Source organism: Ammospiza caudacuta, chromosome 15, assembly GCF_027887145.1.
Source record: "Ammospiza caudacuta isolate bAmmCau1 chromosome 15, bAmmCau1.pri, whole genome shotgun sequence".
NCBI classification, from domain to species: domain Eukaryota; kingdom Metazoa; phylum Chordata; class Aves; order Passeriformes; family Passerellidae; genus Ammospiza; species Ammospiza caudacuta.
The window spans coordinates 5,229,039-5,239,346 of record NC_080607.1 but is presented as its reverse complement, the minus strand read 5'-3'; positions in this window follow the sequence as shown (position 1 = coordinate 5,239,346).

The following is a 10,308-nucleotide window of genomic DNA, read 5'->3' as shown; positions in this document are numbered from 1 at the left end:
CCACAACTCCTTTGGGAAATGTTTCCTTTAGGATCTATGGGAGTGCATTTCCAAAATTCTGGACTTTAAATGAAACCTCTAAAGCTCCAGCAACCCAGATGGAGAGGCTGGGCTGGATGGAGTTCAGCTGAGCATGGGGGTCCTGCAGGGACCTTGCTGGGGAAAGGGACCCCTTTGGGCTGGGAATCAGAACTCTAGCTGTGTCCTTCTCCAGGGGCAGAGGGAGTGGGAGCAGGGCTGGCACTCTGATGCACCCAGGGAGCCTCAAGCCCTTTTCCATGGATCAAACTCACTCTCAGTGTGCAGGCAGCTGGGCTGGGGGGCACAGGCCTGCACATGGTGTCTCCAGAGGCAGAGCTGCTGCCCTGGGGTTCAGGTTCTGCTGTGACAGAGCCAGGGGAGGGTTTCAGTGGTGGCCACCAGTGAACCAGAGGCTCTTTAAGGACCTTTCCCACCCAGCCCATTCCATGACCCTGTGCCAAGCCATGGGCACATGGTGACCCTGGCACCACGAGCAGAGGGGCTGTGTGGCCCCTGGGGACAGCAGCAGAGCCCAGGGCTGTGTCCCCTCAGGCTGGGCTGTACAACAGCCCCTGATCCCCATCCCCTCTGCCATGATGGGGAAAAAAACAGGCAAAGGAGCTCTGGCTCGGGCTGTTAAATTTTCATGGCGATTTAGCAAGGCTGGTTGAGAGTCATTTTCCAGCTGATTTCAGTTCCTTTGAGCTGCTCCTGGGCTGCAGGGCCTGGGCTGCAAATGTGACAGCAGGGAGCTGCTGCTGTGCTGCTCAGAGCCTTGTACAGGAGAAAGGCTGGCCTGGGAAAGGGTGCTAGCAGCATTCTGGTCCTAAAACCTTTCTGTAATAGAAATGAGGGGCTTGTATTGATCCCAGCAATTACAGCCACAAAGGGCTCTCACAGCCAGGGAACATCAGGGAACATCCACTTCTGAGCTGAGAGACAGCAGAGGCTCCCTGGATCATGGCTGCTAATCCTGACAGAGAAATTCTGCCTTTGGAGGAGAAATCAGAAATTCATCAGCTGTCAGAAATTGAGCCCTGCTCTCCCCTGGAATCACAGAGTCATGGAATGGTTTGGGTTGGAAGGGACCTTGAAGCCATCCAGTGCCACCCCTGCCATGGCAGGGACAACTTCCCCTGTCCCAGGCTGCTCCAAGCCCCATCCAGCCTGGCCTTGGGCACTGCCAGGGATCCAGAGCAGCCACAGCTGCTCTGGGCACCCTGTGCCAGGGCCTGCCCACCCTCACAGGGAACAATTCCTCATTCCCAATATCCCACCCATCCCTGCCCTCTGGCAGTGGAAGCCATTCCCCTTGTGCTGTCTCTCCATCCCTTGTCCCCAGTCCTGCTCCAGCTCCCTCCAGGCACGAGGAGGGCTCTGAGGGATGCCAGGACAGCCTGGCCCACCTCTGCCTCAGGGCTGGGTGTCTCAGCAGCCCCCCTGACCCCCCTCTGCCTTCTGTGCCAGCAGGTGCAGGTGGCAGCACCTGGCTCTGCTCCAGTGCCAGCTGGGGCTGTGTCCAAGGTCTGGCATTCCCTGGGGTATTTCTGAGGATGTCTGCAAAGAGCTTTTGCCAGAAAATGTCCCTTGCCATAAAATGTCCCTTCTGGGGTGTCAGTGAGGTGGGCCCTGCATTCCAGGCAGCCTGATCTCTGGGTCTGGTGCAGCTGGGGGCAGTGTCACCTGCTGGGTGTCCCCATGCTGTCCCAGGGTGTGCCCAGTGCTTGCAGACACATTTCCCAGCAGGAAGGAGCATTCCCAGCCTGCAGCATGGCACAGCCATTGCCCCAGCACAGCTGCTTTCCCCACAGGAGGCACTGCCCTTCCTGCTGTGCCCAGGCCGTGCCCAAGCCATGCCAAGGCCATGCCCAAGCCATGCCCAAGACATACCCAGGCCATGCCCAGGCCATGCCCAAGCCTACCCAGGCCATGCCCAGGCTGTGCTCAGGCCATGCCAGGCCTGCGGGTGGGAGCGGTGCCAGCCATGCCAGGGGCATCAGTTGGGGCTGCAGGGGGGCACAGCCCAGGCTGCTCTCTCTGGGTGACCCCTGTGCCCACAACACAGCCTGGCAGGGGGCAGGGCTGCCAGTGTGCCTCATGGCAAAGCAGCAGGGCTGAGGGCAGGATGAGAAACCCACGGCTCCCCAAGGCAGGCCAGGGGCTCTGTTGTTGCCACATTTCTGTTCACAGAGAAAAGCAAGGCACAATTCTTCCCAAGGATTTCTGAGATTCACATCCTCTGAACCTCAGAGAAAGGGAAAACACAATTCTTATCACTTGCTGTGCCTGTGTTGTGCCACAGTAGAATGCAACATGGAGATTGTTTACCCAAAGTGAGGATGTTTTGTGTCCTTGGCCTATCAGGGTGTCTGTGTTGGGACTGCTGGGTGACAGCCACAAGATTCAGAGCAGTGTGTGCAGGGTTGAGTGCTTGGCAGATTCAGTTTTAGATGTATAGAATAACATGGTTTAATAAAGTAATTAATCAGCCTCCTGATATCCATGGAGTCAGATGCATCACTCTCTCTGCCACCTTTAATTTACAATCTCTGTGCCAGGGGAAGCCCTTGGGGGCTGTGCTGGTGCTCGTGTCTGCCCAGGACTCATCTGGAGCTGCCCATGTGAGCACCTCCAGTGCCAGTGTGGGAAATGGGTTTGGAGGGAATTCTCCAGGCCTGACAGAAGGCCCACACAGTGTGTGCATCTGTATGCAAACCTTGAGATAGGAAATACTGACTTGGAAATGCCCTGGAACAGGACAGACATTGCTGAGAGAGAAATGGAGCTGGAAACAAGGTTCAAAGGACGGCCTTGCAAATAAGACTGGATAATTTGGAGAAATAGAACCATGAAAGATGCATTGTAGTTGGACCCACAAAGGGTAATTTTAGATTATTTGCTTTAAGGCATCTATAGCATGGTGTGGCGAAAGCTGATAGGCCAAGAAACACTTAGTAGTGTCTTGGAAATAGATGGAAATATTTCCTAATAGTGTGTTAGGAAATAGATGGCTTCTGATTGTGATGGTGTGAATTATAACATCTGCATTGTCTCACCCTCCTCATGAGACTGAAAATAGAATAAAAGTTTTTAAAATGCCTCTCAGTTGCCCCATCTCTGGGTCAGAAAAGGTCACAGTCCAACAACCAGTCTGCAGTGCTGCCCACTCCTGGTGAGCATTGCCCACCAGCTCCCTGATGCCAGGCCTGGGACAGGCCCTGGCTCTATCCAGGGTGGCCAAGTCCATGTGCTGGGGCTGCTGAGGCTGAGCCAGGGCCCCTCCAGGCTGAGCCACCCCCAGGGGACATCCCAGGGGACAGGTGGGGATGGAATCCCTCAAACACTGCCTTTGCTGGGGGTATGCACAGAATGGAAGTTCCCCTGCCCCAGCTGGCCGCTGGCACTGGGCATCTCCAGCTGTGCCACTGTGGCAGGCAGGAGATGTCCCCAAAGCACCCAGACCCACATCCCTCCCCAGGGTGACCCTGAGTGTCACTGCCTGCAGTGTCCCTGAGCCCAGGGCTCTGTGCCCACCTGCTCTGGTACAAACACAGAGAAACTCCCTTGACTTTGTCACTCCCTGACTGCCCTGCACTGCACAGCTCTGCCATGATTGGTGTTTCTATCTGCTTGTTTGAGACACCTCTTTAAGCATTGCTATTTTACACCACAGCAACTTTAATGCTGTAAAAGATATGCTCTGTCCAAAGGATTCAAGCCAGACCTGGTGGTGGTTTCTGTTTACTGGTTCAATAAGTCTCGTCCATTCCAAGGCCTTAATTCAAAGCCTTCCTCCATGCCTATACCTTCATCCACCATCTCTGTGAGATGTTGAGAACTCTCTGTGAATCCATTTCCTGCATCTCTCTCTTGTACAATAAAAACTTCTTTGATAATTTTGTCCATCATTTGCTGCACACAGTGCAGTATGCAAGGTGTCACTGCCAGTATCACCACAAAACACCCAACACATGCAAACCCATTTTACAAAGTTCCCTTGGCTGGCCTCACCCACCCCAGGGCTCTGGGGCAGCCTGGGCTCAGCAGAGGCTCAGTGCCCTGCCCAGGGACCCCTTGGCTGCTGCCAGCACTGGGGGTTCCGTGGCTCCCCCAGGTCCTGTGTGTGCTGTCCTGGGCTCAGCTGCCATCCCCTGGGGCTGGGGGAGCTCTGGTGAGCCCTGCACTGCCTGCAAGGGCTCAAACGAGAGCACAGTGACCACAGGAGCCTGGCCAGGGAGCAGAGTCTGCACTGCCCCTTCCCTCCTCCTCACTTCTGCACTCATCCATCAGCCAAAGCTGGCAGGGGGCTGGAGGTCTCAGCACCACAAATAAACACCCTGACAAGAGGCCCCCACTGCCAGGCCTGGTGCTGTGCTGCTGGGAGAGGCTCCAGCTGGGTGTTGGACAGGCCTGGCAGGGGCTGGCTCTGCACTGATCTTTATTTTCCAAATATTATTCATGACCCTGTGTGTGATGAGCAGTAACAAGGCTGGGATCTCGCTGAGTGCTGCTGCCAGGGCGCCTGGGCCAGGGAAATTGGCTGTGGAGCTTTGGAAGTGCTCTGAGAGCACGGGGGGCTGAGCCTGGCAGCCCCAGGGACGCTGCCTTGGTGCCCTCAGTGCCCTCGGCCTCGGGGTCAGGGCTGGCTCATGCCAGAGGCTGCAGTGGATGTTGCTGGGAGCCCAGGGCAGCAGGGGTCTGGGACAAACAGGGATTGTTTCCCCAGGCCTGATTTCTCTCCTTAGCTCAGCCCTGGGCTTGTGCTCCCTGGCTCAGTGGGGTTCAGCCCTGGTGGATGCTCCTCCTGCCCCATGGCAGCTGTGGGGTGCTGTGTCCTCACTGGAACCTCGCTGAGGACCTGACCCCCCTTCCTGGGGCTGCTGGGCCCCACAGGGAGACACAGCACAGGCCAAGGCTGCAGGAGAGGGAGCAGCACAGCCCTGGGGCCCCCATCCCATCAGGGTTATGGCATTTGGGAAGGAGCCCTGTGTCTCAGAGCAGGATGAGTGTCCTGTCAGCCTGGGGGACACCAGTGTCTTGGAGAGGGCAGGGCCAGGCTGCTCCCAAGGCTGGAGGCAGCTGGGGAGTCACTGGCAGGAGGGCAGGGCTGGGCAGTGCTGCCAGCCCTCAGCATCTGCCCTGCCTGCCCTGGAGGAGCAGGGATGGAGGGAGCAGGAGCTGCTCCTGCTCCTGGCAGGGACAGGGACAGGGACAGCACTGACCCAGCTGGGGTTGGCTCTGCCTGACCCAGGGCTCTCCTGCTGGGTGGGTCAGGGACAGGCTCTGCTGTCCTGGGGGCTGCAGAGCTCCAGTTCCCATCAGACAGGGGCCAAGGCTGGCACAGAGCAGGAGGGAGCACCTGGAGAGTACCTGGCACTGAGAGGGAAGTGAGGTGGGCACCCATCGAGGAGAGAGACTGCCCTGCCCTGCCTGCCCATTCCATCCCATCCCTGCCCACTGATGCCAGCAGTGGCTCTTGGGAGCACACAGGACACCTTTTCCAAGCCCAGGGGTTTTGCCTTCAGGGAGGGCTGGCCCACCCTATGGCTGCACTTGGGATCTGTTTCTGCCCCATTTCTGGGTGAGTTTCTGATGTTCTCTGGGGTGCTTGGTGAGGGATGGGAGCAATATGAATGCTGCATGCTGACACAGAAGCACCATGGCAACATCCAGACCTCAGTCCAGAGTGTTTAGCACCAAATGTGGCTTTAGCAAGGTTTCTGTAAGCTACTAACCCCTCCCCATTTGCTGATCCCACACCAGAGTCTTCTTTCTTATACCTGGCAAATCCTTGCAGCCTCACTCAACCTTGCTGGTTTTGTTGTTGTATCCGGGGGGAAGCTTTTCCTTGGTTCCCTTTATTGACCAGGTACCCCAGGAAGGACTGTAACCACACTGAACCACATTGCAACCACAATATCCACTGATCGCTCGGGAGATGCTGGAGGGAGCCCCTGCTCGTTGTGATCCACATCCCTGCTGCCTCAGCAGAGAGGGGAGGGGTCCCCACCTCCTCCCCAGGTGTGGAACCCAGCTAGGAAGCACAAACTGCTGGGGACCCTTGGGGAAGAAAGCGTTGTTCTTCCTACAGCGATCCCAAATCCTCCCTGTATGAAGCTGAGTCTCAAGCGTGTTTTAAAGCCACAGACATTTAAATCATCAGGTATGAAGCTGAGAGAGGTCCTTGAGAGCTGCCATCCCAGCCTGGGCAGGGGAACCCGCCTGGCAGCAGCTGGGTGAGCTCCAGCACCCTGCGTGTCCCCAGGAGAATGCACAGAGGTGTGGGAAGAGGCTGGGGTGAGCACTCTGTAACCTGACACCTGCAGCCAGAGCCGCTAATTAGGCTGCTAATTAGAGCTAAATGATGGCTGGGATGCTGCTCCTGGAGTGGAGGTCATTAACTCCCTCAGGCTGTGGCCAGGTGACCACCACTGCTCAGCTGAGTGTCCCCACAGCCAGCTCAGCCCCTGGGGCTCTGGGGACATTTCTCCAGGCTGGGCTGGGCAGGATGCAGGAGTTCCACATGGTTTGGTGATTTTCCACATAAGCAGATCCTTAGATCATTCCTGACCTGTTATTTTAGGACATGAAATAACACAATTCACACACTGCTGTTCTCAAGGTAAAAGGGGAAGTTTAGTTTCTGACTTTAACATTTATAGATCTCCGAAAGTGACAGTCGATTGGAGGGTGACAGTGCCACCTCTCCAATGATACTGGACAAACTAACAGTCCATCAAATTTCTCTTCTTTTATAAAAGAATACAATAAGAAAGAGTAGAATAAGTTATTTACAAAATAATAGAATAAGTGATTTACAAAATGTATGTAAAAAAAGTTCATTACAAAAATGTAAACATCAGAAGGCTGAAAAAATCTTAAATAATCAAAGCAACATTGACCCTCTCTTGATTTATCTTTTGCCATTCCAGCTTTTAGCTTTCCAATTTTTCTGCCTTTCATTGAACCACTGAGGTTGCAAAAGACTCCAAAATCATCAAGTCCAACCAGTGACCAGCACCACTGTGGTTACCACTAAGCCATGTCCCCAGGTGCCACATTCTCACAATCCCACACCTTTTGAACCCTTGCAGGATGGCACCTCTGGTGCTGTGCCCAGCAGTGTTAGAAGCCAAGATTGTCACATGGTCACCTGCTCCATGTGCTGGGACACCAGGGGCTGCTTATCTCAGATATCTCAAACCCACAACAGATGGCTTCTTTCTTTTTTTTTTTTTTCTTTTTTTTTTTTTTTTTTTTTAGGCATTCCCTTCATGCCTGTGACTCTTAATAGAAAAATCCATACAGTCTCAGGATGTTTGCACTGAGAAGGAAGAGCTTGGGCAGCAGAAAAGGTTATGCAGGACAAAGGCTCTTGGGCAGAAATGCCACTTTCTGCTGGTCAGGGGGGCCTGGGGTTCCTGCTGGGAATGGCACTGCAGCCTCCTCTGGGGCTCCATCCATGCAGGGATTCCCCTGCCAGGGAATAACTGCAACACCTCCCTGATTCAGAAGGCTGAGCTATTGCTTTATTAAGCTATACTATATTAATTACACTATACTAAAACTATATCACACTAAAGTGTCTTGGTTTCGAAAGACAGGAGTCTGCTAAGGAAGGCAGGAGCCTCCCCTGAAATGGAGAATGTAAACCATCCCCACCCCTCCCAATTGCTATAAATTTTAAATTAATGGGCTCTCAGGCAAAAATATGGGAGAAGGAAATAACAGTTCTTTAATAGGGAAGCAAAAAATAAAGGATAAAATAAACAATGCAGTACACTAGAACAACACTGCCAGAGTCAGAACCCAACCTGACACCCTGTGGGTCAGGGTGTTGGCAGCAGTCCCATTGGAATTGTGGCTCAGCCCTCCTGCAGTGTCAGGGCTGGTTCTGCTGGAGCAGGGATCCTGGAGAGAAGGATGGATTCTTCCTCTGAGGATCCAGTGGAAGAAGAGGCAGCTGCTGTTCCTCTAGGGAATCCAGTGGAGAAGCCGTGCTGGTGTCTCAAAACCTCTGGATTATATCTGGGTAGCAATGCTTGGCTCCTCCCTCTGGGCTCACATCTCCCAATGGGATGCTGTAGTTCTTATCAGCCATGCAGGGACATTCAATAGCTGTTATCAGCAATGTCCCCTCCCAGGGAGGTATCAATGTGGTCACTCAAAAGAGAGATAAGGCAAACTGCCCACTTGACAAAGGTAATCTGCCAAACAGATGGGAATGGAAAACACCTTGCATTGCAATCTGGAACATAAAGAAAACCCCGTGACCCTTTCAGACACAGCTTTGACCCAATTGGCCAACCCATCCCAACAACCCTCACCAGAGTGCAATTAACAAATCAGTCTCATTAAACAATCTCTATAACACATTCCACATGTGCCAAACAACAGGAGCAGTAAGTAGAAATAAGAATTGTTTTCTCTTCTCTCTCTGAGCTTTCTCACTGCCTTCCCCAGAAAAAATCCTGGGAGAGAGAATGATGTCTCTCCCTGTTCACAGAGTATGTGAGTTCCACAGGGCTCCCCAAAGCTGAGGGAGGCAGGACAGGCAGGGTTAGGGAGCCTCCATCCTCCTCACCATCACCAGCAGGGATGAGGAGCTGGGCAGGAGGATGAGGGCGATGTGGGCAGGGTGGGTTAAAGCAGCACACCTCTCCACATCCACTCTTCCCTTCACACCTTGCTCTCCACCCACCTCTGCCCTCCCTCTGGGGCTCAGCTGCTCCAGGGGAACAGGCTGCTGTCCCTCATCTTTGCTCTGTCCCTGTCACCTCCAAGCTGGCAGTTAACTGAGCTGTTAGAGCCTTCCCTCGAAGCAGAGCATGGCAGGGGCTCCCTCAGGAGAACTTCACCTTCCTGGCAGCCTCAGGATGGGCAGCACAGGATGGGAAGACACCACAGGACAGCCACTGCTCTGCCTGGCACAGTCTGGGGCAGAGCCTGAGCATCCCCACAGAGCATGGCAGTGCCACCCTGCAGGGCTGGTGCAGGATTGCATCCAGCTGGTCCCTGCAGGGAGCCTGGCTATGGAGGGAGCAGATCCAGGGGCTCAGGAGCCACAGCTGGGGCTGGAGCAGGACCTGCCCAGCCCTTCCCCTGCCCCTCACACCCCACAGCACAGCAGGAACGCCTTGGCAGCACTGTCACTGTCTCTTGCTCTGCTGCAGCAGCAATGCTCTCTTTGCACCTGGTTCCAGCTCTGCTGGGTGGCACCAGCGACCCCACACCCTGCCCTGGGTCTTGGGGCCAAATATTCTTTCCTCCCCTTGTCCCAGGGGTGCTGCAATGTTTCCACTGCAGGCTTCCCTCCTGCCAGGCAGCAGGTGGGATGTGTCCCAACTCTGACATAGGTCATTAATCTCTTTGATTAATTAAAAATGCATTTCCTGCCCTTTTATTCCTATCTTTCCACCATGTGCATAACTACCTACAGTATCCCAACTGTCTGAAGGGCAGGCACTGAGAGCATTTGGGGAGAAGGTCCTTGGGAGCCCTTGGGAAGCAGAGGATGAAGGCAGTGGGATGTGTGCTCATCCCCTGAGACTCCAGGGCTGCAGACATGCAGGGATAATAAGGGCTGGATTGCCAGATCTGGTGACAGTCCCTGATGACATCTGTCCCAGGGACTTCTTTGAGCTTGGGATCCCACTCAAACAGCCTGGAGGAAGATGGCATCAAGAGCTGGAAATGTTTTCTTTGGCTGGAAGCGTTTGCCTGAGCTGCCCAGCATTCCCAGCACCCAAAGGATGAAGGGCAGGAGGTGCCCAGGAGCTGCAGCAGCTGTGGCTCCTCTCCTGTGGGTGCCAGCCCTGCCCGTGGGCACCCCAAGCCTCCTGTGGGGGGTTTTGCTGGAGCAGAGGAGCACACAGGGAGTGTCTCACTGATCCCAGCTGGCAGCCAGCAACCCAGGCTCACAAAGGGCCTTTTCATGCCCTGCATAAACAAGCAAGAGCCATGAAAGGTTGTTATCGCAGAGCATCAGCACCAGCAGCAGCTCAGGCAGGGATTCCCAAAATAACCCAAAATTCTGAAAAGGCACAGACATATACACACCCCCTTTTCCCTGCTGCTGGGATTTGGGGAATGAGGGCTTTGGGTGCCCCCAGCCCCTCTGCAGAGCCCTACAGCCCCAGCTCTGTCCCCCTATGCCAGGCAGGGCCTCCTTCAGCTCTACACAGCCCTGCTCCAGCTCCTGCTGCATCCCTGTGTCAGCTGGTTTAAACAGACAGGTGTCTGCTGAGGAAGGCAGGAATCTCCCTTGAAATGGAAAATATAAACTCC